Genomic DNA, 12,790 nt, shown 5'->3' with positions numbered 1-12,790 from the left:
AAGAGAGCGCAGCCCCCTTTCTCACGAGAGTGCACCCCCCTTTCTCAAGAGAGTGCAGCCCCCCTATCTCAAGAGAGTGCACCCCTTCTTTCAAGAGAGTGAAAAATAATTGTTGCGTACCAATTACGCCTTTAAAATGTTAGATACGCAAAAAGTTTAAAACATATGCGTACGGAACATATTTATAAAAATCATGTGCGTAATGAAAAAGACATCAATTGCTATCAAGTTGTACTGTTCGTATAGGACTAGTGTTGTACTGTCAGTATAGGATGAGTGATTTTTTATGAAATCATTTCCATTATATTTAAGTTGGTTTTGATTAGGTATGACATAAGGCAGAACATACCTGCTTAGTAAACTTACTCAATGACGTACTTAGGTGAGTAAAATGTCTGAAATATGCACGTTTGAAAGCAGTGGGTAACGGAAAATGAAATACCCACTCAACATTCATAATATCCATTCCCCAAAAATACATTGGGTACAGTACCCACATGAGCTAAATCTTATCTGGATAAACCTCTGGTTTTTTAGGTAAAAATTGTCAACACAACGTTAACATAGTTATTTTACATGGGTTCAAAGTGTCCATTTCTAGTCTCCATTATTCTGACACTGATGCCACATTGCAAAATCCAGCATACAAACCACACTCACATATAAACAAGATAATTCATTTCAAATTCCTTCATTTTGAGACTCAATAAATATGAAAATACTAATTTATTAGATTTGATGTATTAGACGATGTGCCAGATACTACTCTTTATTTAAGAATATTAATAATCCATTTGTGTGTATAGATGAGGCTGAGGCTATGAAGCTATATACAACAGATGTCACCTTTTGACAGGCGATATGACAACATAACAATAACATATACAGCTATATGGAGAGTATTGTTAAACCTTTGTCGTCATGAATGAGCTATGGTTTGTTTTTCAGAATCAATATCATGTATATAGCAGTTAGGTTGTTCTCTTACTTATGTGTCGTTTCAATCCCTTTAACCGTTGTTAACTAAGCGTGGGAATTCAAATTGGGCCATTTTTAACATTTTATTACTTTTTGTTATCAAAGATGTGTAAAATCACAGTAACTGCCATTCATTCACATAACCATGGACTGATAACCGTGGATATGATAACTGATAATATCACAGTAGGTCTACTAGACCACTGACTGTTATCTGAAAAAGTATCACTTTGAGAGCCAAAAAAACTTTGATTTAATAAGAATGGACACTGAGTGAGATGGGAGATCCTGACCTATCGTTTATGGTCTACCAGCACAATATTACTGACTGACTGACTGAGTTTGGTTTTACGCCGCTTTTAGCAATATTCCAGCAACATCACGGCGGGGGACACCGGAAATGGGCTTCACACATTGTACCCAAGTGGGTATTCGAACCTGGGTCTTCGGCGTGACGATCCAACGCTTTAACCACTAGGCTACCCCACCGCCCCAGTGCAATATTAAGTATTATGAGTATTTTTTTGGTTTTGTTTAGCGCCAAACTGATCAGTGTTCCAGGTGCCAACAAAGTCTGGACCAGACACTCCCGTGATTGGTATAATGAGCATCCTTATCATGACATGCACCAACGAATTCTGGCAGTCGAAACACCCAATCTCTCTTGTCATCCCCGTCCCAGTACAAGCAGGGGGTTATCAATGCCAATATGTCCACAGGGGAACTAGCTCAGAATTTACGTTGACGAAGACGAAGAAATATGTAGAGTCCTAACTTCTTTAGTTGATTATAGAATGAACAGATTAGATTAAGAAATATGTTAAGTAGTGATTACAACTTTATTATAATGGGACAAGTCCAGCCAGCAGGATACCCTACATATCATACAGGGGCGGTGGGGTAGCCTAGTGGTTAAGGCATTCACTTATCATGCTGAAGACCCGGGTTTGATTCCCCACATGGGCACAATGTGTGAAGCCCATTTCTGGAGTCCCCTGTCATGATATTGCTGGAATATTGCCAAAAGCGTAAAACTAAGCTCACTCACTACATAGCATACAGGTGCAGACTGCCTGACAGCATGTGATTGTGAACATATACAGTTATAGACAACAATGGACAGATAAAGAAGCAGAACTTTGCAAAGCCTTCAACAATTGATGTGATGAAAGACACGGCCAAGGGTTATGATCAGTTAAGGTTACAACGTAATACACAGTAATTAATGAAGGTGCCAGAGTGGTTCGGGTTGGCTGACAAGTCAAGGGAGTATGCAGTGGTGGAGAGGATTAAGAATGGAGATTAGTACCATATGAATAATTGCCATTAAGTCTTATATGTCTTGGCTACATAGTGCAGGAGAACGCCCTCGCTTGTTACACAGTGGATTAAAATAAGCCATCATGGTCTCACATTGATGGACGATGGCTGTCCTGAATTAGTCGCTCTGACAGGATACTGAAGACTAGTGCTGACCTAAACAGTAGTACAGTGGTTGTAAATACTGTTGTCATGCAACAGCGATATGACAGCTGCACCAGGGTTCAAATTAACCAAGAGAGTCTACCAGCCCATCACATTATCCACAGCAATACCAATGTATTGTTGTATTAGGTCTGTAGTTTCAACATCAACAAAACCAGTCTGGGCAAACAGGCAAGTGCTAATATCTATGCATGAATATTGTGAATGCTAAAAGAAAACAACTCCATTATCAGTTTCTTCCAAGGGCTCCCCCAAAACTATTCTTCATACACCCCACTGGAATTAGATAATAAACAATTGTAAATATAAATATCATACCAGACCAGACCAGACCAGACACTCCAGTGATTGATATTACGAGTATCGATGTACACAGTTGAGATATGATGACATCAAACAATTCCGCAAGCATGACCACTTGCCCACCAGTTGAAAAACATGGGTTAGTGAAGATCATTTTGAGCACAGACATTCGTGAATCAGATCATATGTCAGATTGTACACAAGTCAGTATGTTTGTATGTTCATAATTTTTATGCATTTGACATTTTTGCTTAGATATGTTGAGATTCATATATTATAAGAGTCATGAGGTATTTTTGTTATCACAATATTTAGTCAGTGAACACCGTGAACACATCACCATGATTGCCTACAGTTAAAATATAAAACCCAAAAATTATCAAATAAAAATAGTAATATTTATGATGAGTAGATCTATATGATCTTATTTACAAAAGTTAAAAATGATTTATGATAATGAACTACCAAAGTGCCTATAGGTGAATTTCAATTCAGAAGTAAAACAGGTATACACATATTACAAACAACATAGAAAACAATCTTCTTTTAAAAATGTTAAAATATCTTGGTATCAAAGCAACATGTTTACCACCAACATCCAAGATTCCAGCGCACACGTGGACTGAACTGTGCTTACAGAATGTCCAATTGTCAAGTGGAGGCTTAACCTAGTATTCTAGTAGTAGTAGAATAAGACAGTGATCTTCAAGACTTGACCTTTCTCTGAGACAAGACGTGCTGTCCAACATTTCCTCTATTAGATACTCTGTCCTTCGCCTTATCTCTGTAGTATACAAACCGTGACTGTGCATGAGTCTATTCACAGCTACAGGGTGAAAGTAGATCCTTCCAGAAAATGACCAGACTTTGAAAACCGCAACAGTGATCTAGATCTAACCCACGCGGCGAGATGATTAGATAACATCCACCAGCAGGATCAAGTTGTTCTTCCACAAAGATAAGAATGACGGGAGTTCTACCCGTGTTATATAAGTACAGGAGAACGCCCTCGTTTGGTTCACAGTGAATTAAAATTAGCGAACCCAAATTAGCACGGGTTAAAATGTAACTCATCGATCACGACCCCACATTGAAAACAAGAAGGTAAACAAAAGCCATGCTGCGAGTGAGACGAAACAACTTACATTTTCAGCGCAGCTAGAGAAACCTGTGGACCAATCCAGTCATAACAGGCGAACCATTATATACAACCACCTGTCAGTCTACAGTATAAAGAGATACATACAGCTCGCACACCGGTTTGTTTTCCCAACGGAGTGTTGACCACGATTGTCTCCCTTAGAATATACTATTAGAGTTGCGTCCCTTTGAAATCTTAGCGACAAGCTCCTACATATATAGTGTATATAATCCGTTGTTCGCTGTGAGGATCATGACTTCTCAACATACTCTTCTTTCAGCGAACGAAACAAGACTAACGTGTTTTAAAAAAAAGTTATTATTTTATTGCAAAATATGCAAAACTTAAGAATTAAAATTCAAACGATCAACACAATGCAACATAGCTAAAGCATTCTCGATTTCAGTTACATTTAAATTAATATACTTTGTAATATCTTCACGTTTAAATGCATGGTGATTTTGATCTTATATCTTATATATATATAGGTCATGCTTATAAATATATCAGAGTCGGGCGCCTATGATTTTGAGACCATTGAAATCAGTGAAGTAACAATTACCGCATTTGCTCCATTATACAAAGGGTCGCTAATTTTGTTGTTGATATTTTGGTGATTATTAATGGCCGTTTCCCATTTCTGGACACCATATTGTAGGACATTTGACATTCAGGGACACCGAACCAACGTCGAGTACAGAAAAGCCACGTATCTGCGTAAATCACGCAAATATTTTGGTGAAAAGTCAATTCCTGTTTAGTCTATTGCTTGAATTTGTGTAAATAATGCTAAATATCAATAAATTTGATCTCACATAAATACACACAAAATAGATAAAATAACTGAGGTATATTGTGGGGTTCTATGAGCTTGGCAACTTGCAGTCTTTCTTATCGTTTCTCATATTACAGATATCAAATAAAAATAACAAACACATAAACCAACATTTATACTTTGTTATATGTTTACAATTAATGGAAAATGGCAAAATACTCAAATGAGTTGGAGTGAGGTGGGTAAAATTTATTTGGTTACTCAAAGGAAAATTGGGATACCCTATTGAGATTAACACATGCGAGTACATAACTCAATGACCCAAAATGTTATCTGTAGCTCTGCCAACGTCATGCACGAAACTGATGAGACTAGTAGAGGGTGTCCATAATAGGACAGTACTATCAGAGATGCTGGCTCGCGTTAAATACTCGGTTACGTACATAACTATGCCGATGTGTACTACGTACGTACTCGACCAACAAATAATAATAATAATATATAGAGATTTATATAGCGCCAATATCCAGATGAGTCCTGCTCAAAGGCGCTTTCGTATGAGTCTGACAAGGAAAGAGTTACTCAGAACTGTAACACGATTTGAAAAAGAATGTTTTCAACATACTCTTAAATGCACAGATTTTCTCTGCACTTTTAATGCCCAATGGGATGTTGTTCCAAAGCATAGGACCTGCTTTTGAGAAACATCTGTCTCCAAATGTCTTTGTCCTCGTATACGTGGCACAACTAGTAACTGGGCACTACTAGAACGTAGGGAACGGGAGGGTTGATGGCACTGGATCAGTTCGTTGATGTATGATGGGCCAATACGGTGAAAAGCTTTGTATACAAGCACAAGAATCTTAAATTCTATCCGTTTGACTATTGGGAGCCAATGCAGATGCATCAGAACTGGAGTTATGTGCTCATATTTGCCGGTTCGAGAGATAACTCTAGCAGCTAAATTTTGTACCCGCTGTAACTTTGCAATTCGTTGTTTTGGTAACCCAACCAAGAGAGCATTGCAATAATCCAGACGGGATAACACGTATGTGGCACAACAAACGTATGCCTGGATGAGTGATGCAGCCACACGTGTGTTTATATACTTCCTTATTAGAGCAATGTTCCTGATATGGAAGTACGCCTGTTTGCAGATTTGGCTGATATGGCTATAACGTATTGTGACAAAACTTCCGACTTCCGTGTTGACAACATTACAGAAGACCCATGAACCTCCGGGTTAGAATTGCTGTTTTGCAACCCATACTTGTCGTAAGAGTGAGTGAGTGAGGTTAGTTTTACGCTGCACCATTCCAGCTATATGGCAGCAGTCTGTAAATATTCGAGTCTGGACCAGACAATCCAGGGATCAACATAATGAGCATCGATCTACACAATTGGGATACGATGACATATGTCAACCAAGTCAGTGAGCCTGACCACCCGATCCCGTCAGTCGCTCCTTACGACGAGAATAGGTTGCTGAAGATCAATTCTCACACAGATCTTCAAGGGTCAATGATGCCAATGACTGGTTTGTTTGGTCAAGACAAATCATGCTGCTGATCATTGCTGTTGCAATCAATATTGCTGGGTGCAGCTTAAAACTAAACTCACTTAGACATTATACATTACATTTAGACCGAGGTAACATAATTGGAATAGATCTGTTCTGTTCAAATAGCACTCGCAAGCACACAAAGAAGAGGTAGAAAAGCAAGAAAAACCCAAGCCAACTTGAGCCCACTGTATACCGGAGATTATTGTCTCCGTTGCTTCCACAAGTACCTAGGGCGGTGGGGTAGCCTAGTGGTTAAAGCGTTGGCTCGTCACGCCGAAGACCCGGGTTCGAATCCCCACATGGGTACAATGTGCGAAGCCCATTTCTGGTGTCCCCCGCCGTGAAGTTGCTGGAATATTGCTAAAAGCGGCGTAAAACCCAAACTCAGTCAGTCAGTCCACAAGTACCTGATCTGGACTACCAGTTGTCCGACTTCCATCTTTGTGGATAGTTGAATCTGTGTGCTGTCGATTAAGTGCCTGACTCTGAGAGTGATACTTCGAATCTCGGATGTGGCTTAAGCTTGCAAAAATACCAGAATCTGTACTTTACTGAGAAATTGCCACCCCAAATGTAGCATGTGTTACATTTGACCACTTTTACAAAGGCATCGTGTGTATTCATAGTTTTCGTCCGTGAGAGCCGTACCAAGTTACACTTGTGAGTGGGGTACGTCATCTAGACTACCAGTTGTCCGGCTCCATTTGTGGTAGCCGCGGTGGTTTAATGGGTTAGATGGCTGACTTTGTGTGCTGGCGATTAGAGTGTGGGTTCGATTCTTTGATGGGACTCAACCTAACGATAGTACTACAATCAGCAATGGCACAGGAATGAACACGATCCCTACAAGGGATACACAAAGTACGTAATCTTGACTACCAGTTGTCAGACTTCAGTTTTGTGGGAGCCATGGCGGTTTAGATCGCCGATTTCGTGTGCTGGCGATTAGGTACCTGAAAGTGTGGATTCGAATCCCGGATTGGAATGAATAACAAAAGTCCTTTAATCCGTACTTTACTGAGAAAGTGTAATCCCAAAATATAACATATGATACACTGGCTAAACACTTTTCACAACAAGCATGTAGGACTATACAGGAAAGTGTCATCAAACCAAAGTATATGGCCATTTCTCAAGCATTATCGGGACCCGGGTATCATTTTTGTAGAAACCCACCATACAATCCCTAGATCATATAGATTGGTCGCCTCCTCAGTAAAGTGAAATAGACCATTCTTTCACTTCTGCACAGCATGTTACTTTCTCATGTAACCGTGTATATGATGTCGACTTTTGTCGTGATTGCGTGAGGTGAGTTCTCGCATGAAGTCTCACGCGATCTGTGATATGCTCGTGATCGGAATGTGAGCTGTATGGTCACAATGAAACTATCGTGAAGGGATCCTTCTGAATGCATGCAAAGAACGATTCTTTATCTGTGTGGATGTAGATCAACTACGCAATAACTATAGTTAGAACTTACATTCAATTTCGTTTAAGCGACCCACACATTTTTTTAGAAAATTTGTGTAAATTTGTGACTTTTAATTTCAGGGGCGGAAATAGCTTTTGGAGAAAGAGGAGGTGAACACTATTGAGAAAGGGTGGGTGCACACTTCATTTTCACCCGTTTTCTCAAGAGTTTCAATGGTCATTTAATAAACTTTCAGGACAAAAGGGAGTGGGGAAGGGATTCACCCCTGCACCCCCAACCCCCTCTGGATCCGCTTATGCATTTGGTTGGTCAGCAATATTCCAGCTATATGGGGGCGGTCCGTAAATAATCGAGTCTGGACCAGACAATCCAGTGATCAACATCAAAAGCATCGATCTATGTAATCGGGATACGATGACATGTGTCAGCCAATTCAGCGAGTCTGATCCCCCCTATCCCGTTAGTCGCCCATACCACAAACTTGGGTTGCTGAAGATTAATTCTAACCCGGACTTCTCGGGTCCTTGAATTAGTTATGCATACTTGAAAACTTAGACATGTATAACTCATAATTCAAGGAATTTAATTTTTCGACCAGTAAGACTAGACCATTTGTAAGTCTCCTACTGTTCAATCGCAAAGCTCCTTAAAAGCGTTGAAAGTAATTTATTCCACTCTACGCCCTAAATCGTTCAATTATATAAATCCTCTAAACCCCCGCTATTAAATCTTTTGTTAATGACGTCACTAGAATTAAGTGCGAAAATGGGACATTCATTCACTTTGAATTAAATTGAAACCCACCACCCACAGCGTCACGATAGTTTTTAAGGCAATATGTAATTCGTGTTAGCTTTGTGTGGTGTATAACATTTGCGTGACCAATGCTAAGGTTCGGCACGGAGGCCTAATATCAGGTTATGTTTGTTTAAGATCACCAGCTGTAGTGGTATCAGATTTACCGTTAGTCAGAATATCGCCTCACTACCCAATCTTTCATGGAGGAGCGAAAGTGTACGTTTCTCCTTGGATACGGAAGAAGCATTCAATTATCAAAAGTGTTACTAATAACGCAAAGTATATAAATTAAGTGAATAAAAACTATATTGTCATTGCATTTCTGACTACCGTTTCGCCAAGAAAAACTATAGCATTCGCAATGTGTAAGTAATGATATATTCTTAGTGTATTGACATACATGTTAAATCTCTCTTTTAATTAATTTTCTTTTCAACAGACATTTTTCGGTGTTTGAGATGAAACATAAAAGTTAAACAGCAATTATATATTTAATGGTGAGATCAATCAACAATTGTAAAATGATCTGTCAGTTTAACGCATCAGTCATGCAAGATTGGTTGGTCTATTGTTTAACGCCGCACTCAGCAATATTCCAGCCATATGGCGGCGGTCTGTAAATAATCAAGTCTGGATCAGACAATCCAGTGATCAACATCATGAGCATCGAGCGAGCCTGACCACCCGATCCCGTTAGTCGCCTCTTGCGACAAGCATGGGTTGCTGAAGACAAATAGTAACCCGGATTTTCACGGGCAAGTCAAATAATGAGAAGAAAGCGCCGAAGCTACCAATATATATGACTAAGTAAGAATTGTTTATCTGATTTGTTGCACTCTTTTCGGTCATAACATTAAACCGGATTTTAGTGATCCAAAGCGACGGAATTTATCTATCACCTGATCGTTAGGCCTAATCCATTTTCGCCCCTAGTCCCTTGTTATATGTTGCTTGTTTGCGTGTTGGTTTAGTCCGGAGAATGTACAAAATGATGTGAAGATGAAAGATTCGGCAGGGAAATGATATTTTTGTCTCTGTGTTTACATGAATATTGCATGCACGTGTTTGTTTAACTGACGAAAGATTTTATATTCATCACCAAAATTGCATGCATCGTATTGTGCATGGCACATTGACACTATAAATTTGGGATGTGAGAATTTTTTGTATCGTGTATCGCTGCACAATAATTGGTGTATTGGACTGGGAGTGAGATACTGGTGTCTGGAATTTCTATTACAGACTGTACGTTTTATTTCACTCGAAGCAAACTTGTTCTTATGCCATATATTTAAGAGGCGGTAATCTAATGGTTAAAGCGTTCGCTCGTCACGCCAAAGACCCGGGTTCGATTCCCCACATAGGTACAATGTGTGAAGCCCATTTCTGGTTTCCCTCGCCGTGGTATTGCTGGAAAAGCGGCGTAAAACCAATGTCACTCATATATTTAAGATTCAAAGTTTTCACTGCTTGTCTGAATGATTGGTTGCAGTCGGCTCTTTCTACCTGATAATTCCGTGCATCGTAGTCGTAATGTCGTCGACATGGAGTCATGCCGTCAACGAGTGTCAACCATGCCGTCCTCGCCCCCGAGCCGTCAACAGACTCAGCCTGTCCGGACACATGACAAACTTCCTGCGCTCACTGGCGAACACACAGGGACTCTTAAACGTCACGCTCCGGGAATTAGTATGTCTTTAGAAAGAAAACAAATAGCACATTAGAGCAGATTATTTGTATTTTTCATTTTCTATAGATCTGTCACGCTCTCTCCCTCTCTGTCTCTCTCTCTGTGTCTCTCTCTCTCACTGTCTCTCTCTCTCTCTCTCTCTCTCTCTCTCTCTCTCTCTCTCTCTCTCTCTCTCTCTTTTGCCGTGATATTGCCTGAGTAATGCTAAAAGCGGCGTAAAACTAAACTCACTCACTCATTTCCCGTTGCCCAACACGGGTTGATATTCCGCCTCTAATAGAAAATGAATGCAATATTCCAGGTGTCCTATCATGGTCGAGAGGACAGCCAGGAGCAGTTCCTGTCGTATCCCAGACTCGCCGTCAACCCCTTCCAACACGGCAACAAGCTGGTAAACGTGGCTTCTCCTGTACCCCTTGAATGTCATGTTTTTGTTTGTTTCTTCTTGTACGCCGCACTCAGCAATATTCCAGCTATATGGCGGCAGTCTGTAAATATTCGAGTCTGGACCAGACAATCCAGCGATCAACAGCATAAGCATCGAGCTACGCAATTGGGATACGATGACATGTGTCAACCATCAACCAAGTCAGCGAGTTGACCACCCGATCCCGTTAGTCGCCTCTTACTACAAGCATGGGTTGCTGAAGACCAATTCTAACCCGGTTCTTCACGGGTTATCATATAGATAACAACATAAGGTCGAGTCAGAGTGGGGCGGTGGGGTAGCCTAGTGGTTAAAGCGTTGGCTCGTAACGCCGAAGAGCCGGGTTCGATTCCACATCTGGATACAATGTGTGAAGCCCATTTCTGGTGTCCCCTGCCGTGATATTGCTGGGATATTGCTAAAAGTGGTGTAGAACCAAACTCACTCACCCTGAAAGAGGTATTATGACCGTATCAAATACATCACCATCCAATAACTTTCTTGTTCACTTTCATCTACAATCAGACATGGGTCTAAACTTTCTTTTGCCCCCCCCATTTTTTTTATAAGACTATTAGATAATCAGATATTAACTCCTATGGATTAGAAAGTTTGCCTTTTTCTTATTCATTTTAGGTTTAATATCATTAAGACCTTTTTACCCTTCGGATCGGCCTGAAATGTGCGTGCTCAAACCACTGTTATAGTTCGCGGGCTTGCCGAAACATTCCTGCTATTTTTACATTCGTAACTACTCGTGTGATTCCGGCAAGCCGGATGATCTTCTTGTAGGTCACCACGGAAAGAGGCGAGTAATTACGAATGCTATTTTTAGTGATCTGCAAGATGATCGTCCCGGTAAAATACGAGTTTGTCATGCATGTCTCCTTTCATTAACCGCGATTCGGCATGTCCTGGAATAACACGTTTGTATCCCGATGGGATATCTTGTCAGGTAAAACAATGACATACCGTACGACATTGTGAGGCGACTGGAATTAGAAATGCCCTTATCCCGATGTTTCATACCTTAATTGGTAAGTGGATAAGAGAGTCTGGCCAGAGAGCGGAAGGCCCGTCATTATGATTTCCATAATTCTATTATAAGATTAGAATTGGTCTTCAGCAACCCATGCTTGTCGTAAAAGGCGACTGTGTCATCGCATCCCAGTTGCGTATATCGATGCTTTTGATGTTGATCACTGGATTGTCGGTCAAGACTCGATAATTTACAGGCGGCCGCCTTATAGCTTGAATATTGAACGTCTTTGGGTGAACTCTCTAATCAACAAGCTATCATCAATGATATTGTATTCTTTGTCTCTGCATCATACAACCCCCATCTCTGCTCATTGCTCAATACTTGTACAGGTGGAGGACCTTGAGTCGTCGTACAGAGTTCTGACCGGCGTCATCGCCAACCTCACCCTCGTCAACTACGTCAGCGTCAGTAGGGGTTTCCCCCCTTCCTTCAACCACGCCCACTTCCGTGTTCCCCTGTGCCAGCTTTGGAAATCTCTGGCGAGTCTAGGGCACGACCCTCCTGCCTCCGCCTGTTTATCAACCATACCCGACGGAGTGGACACAGACATCAACACCGCCGTCGACTTCATCTACATCACCTACAAGCGAGCAATCCACACCGTGCAGGTCATCAGGAATTATTTCCCAGCCCCAAGACGACGTTGTTGAATTAGCACTGACCAGTTACATCACCGGCTATCTCCCTTCTAGAACCCCGACCGCGTCATACTAAAAGACGTTAAAATATGGTACTTGTTGGTCCCTGCCTGGCGCTCGGCATTAATGGGTACATTAAGGACTGGTCGGCTCGGAGTCAGTATAATGTGTCTGGGTGGGGTATTCATGCTTCACTGCGGTATGGTATCACAGTGGGCTAGCACTATAAAACCAGCTTCAGTCTGGGCTAGTACAAGCAGCCGCACATACACATATGAGCGAAATATTCTCAAGCACTACGTAAAACCCGATTTCACCTCACCTCACCTCTAGTCTGTTACTTTTCTCCGTGTATATTGGGGCGGTGGGGTAGCCTAGTGGTTAAAGCGTTCGCTAGCCACGCCGAAGACCCCGGGTTCCATTCCCCACATGGGTACAATGTGTGAAGACCATTTCTGGTGTTCCCCGCCGTGACATTGCTGGAATATTGCTAAAAGCGGCGTAAAACTAAACT

General features: G+C 41.1%; 1 protein-coding gene across 1 annotated transcript in view; it reads right to left on the bottom strand.

Moving 5' to 3' along the window:
• Positions 1 to 4,051, bottom strand: part of LOC124274066 (ATP-binding cassette sub-family B member 6-like) — a 38,844-nt gene extending 34,793 nt beyond the window's left edge. The window contains 1 exon segment of the mRNA XM_046709394.1: positions 3,912 to 4,051. The gene's annotated coding sequence lies outside the window, so the exon portion shown is untranslated.
• Positions 4,052 to 12,790: the final 8,739 nt, after the last annotated feature.

Source organism: Haliotis rubra, unplaced genomic scaffold (assembly GCF_003918875.1).
Source record: "Haliotis rubra isolate DU_JTF1 unplaced genomic scaffold, ASM391887v1 Scf104, whole genome shotgun sequence".
In the NCBI taxonomy this organism is placed as follows: domain Eukaryota; kingdom Metazoa; phylum Mollusca; class Gastropoda; order Lepetellida; family Haliotidae; genus Haliotis; species Haliotis rubra.
Note: the sequence above shows the minus strand (reverse complement) of the source record. Positions and strands in the feature narration are given on the sequence as shown.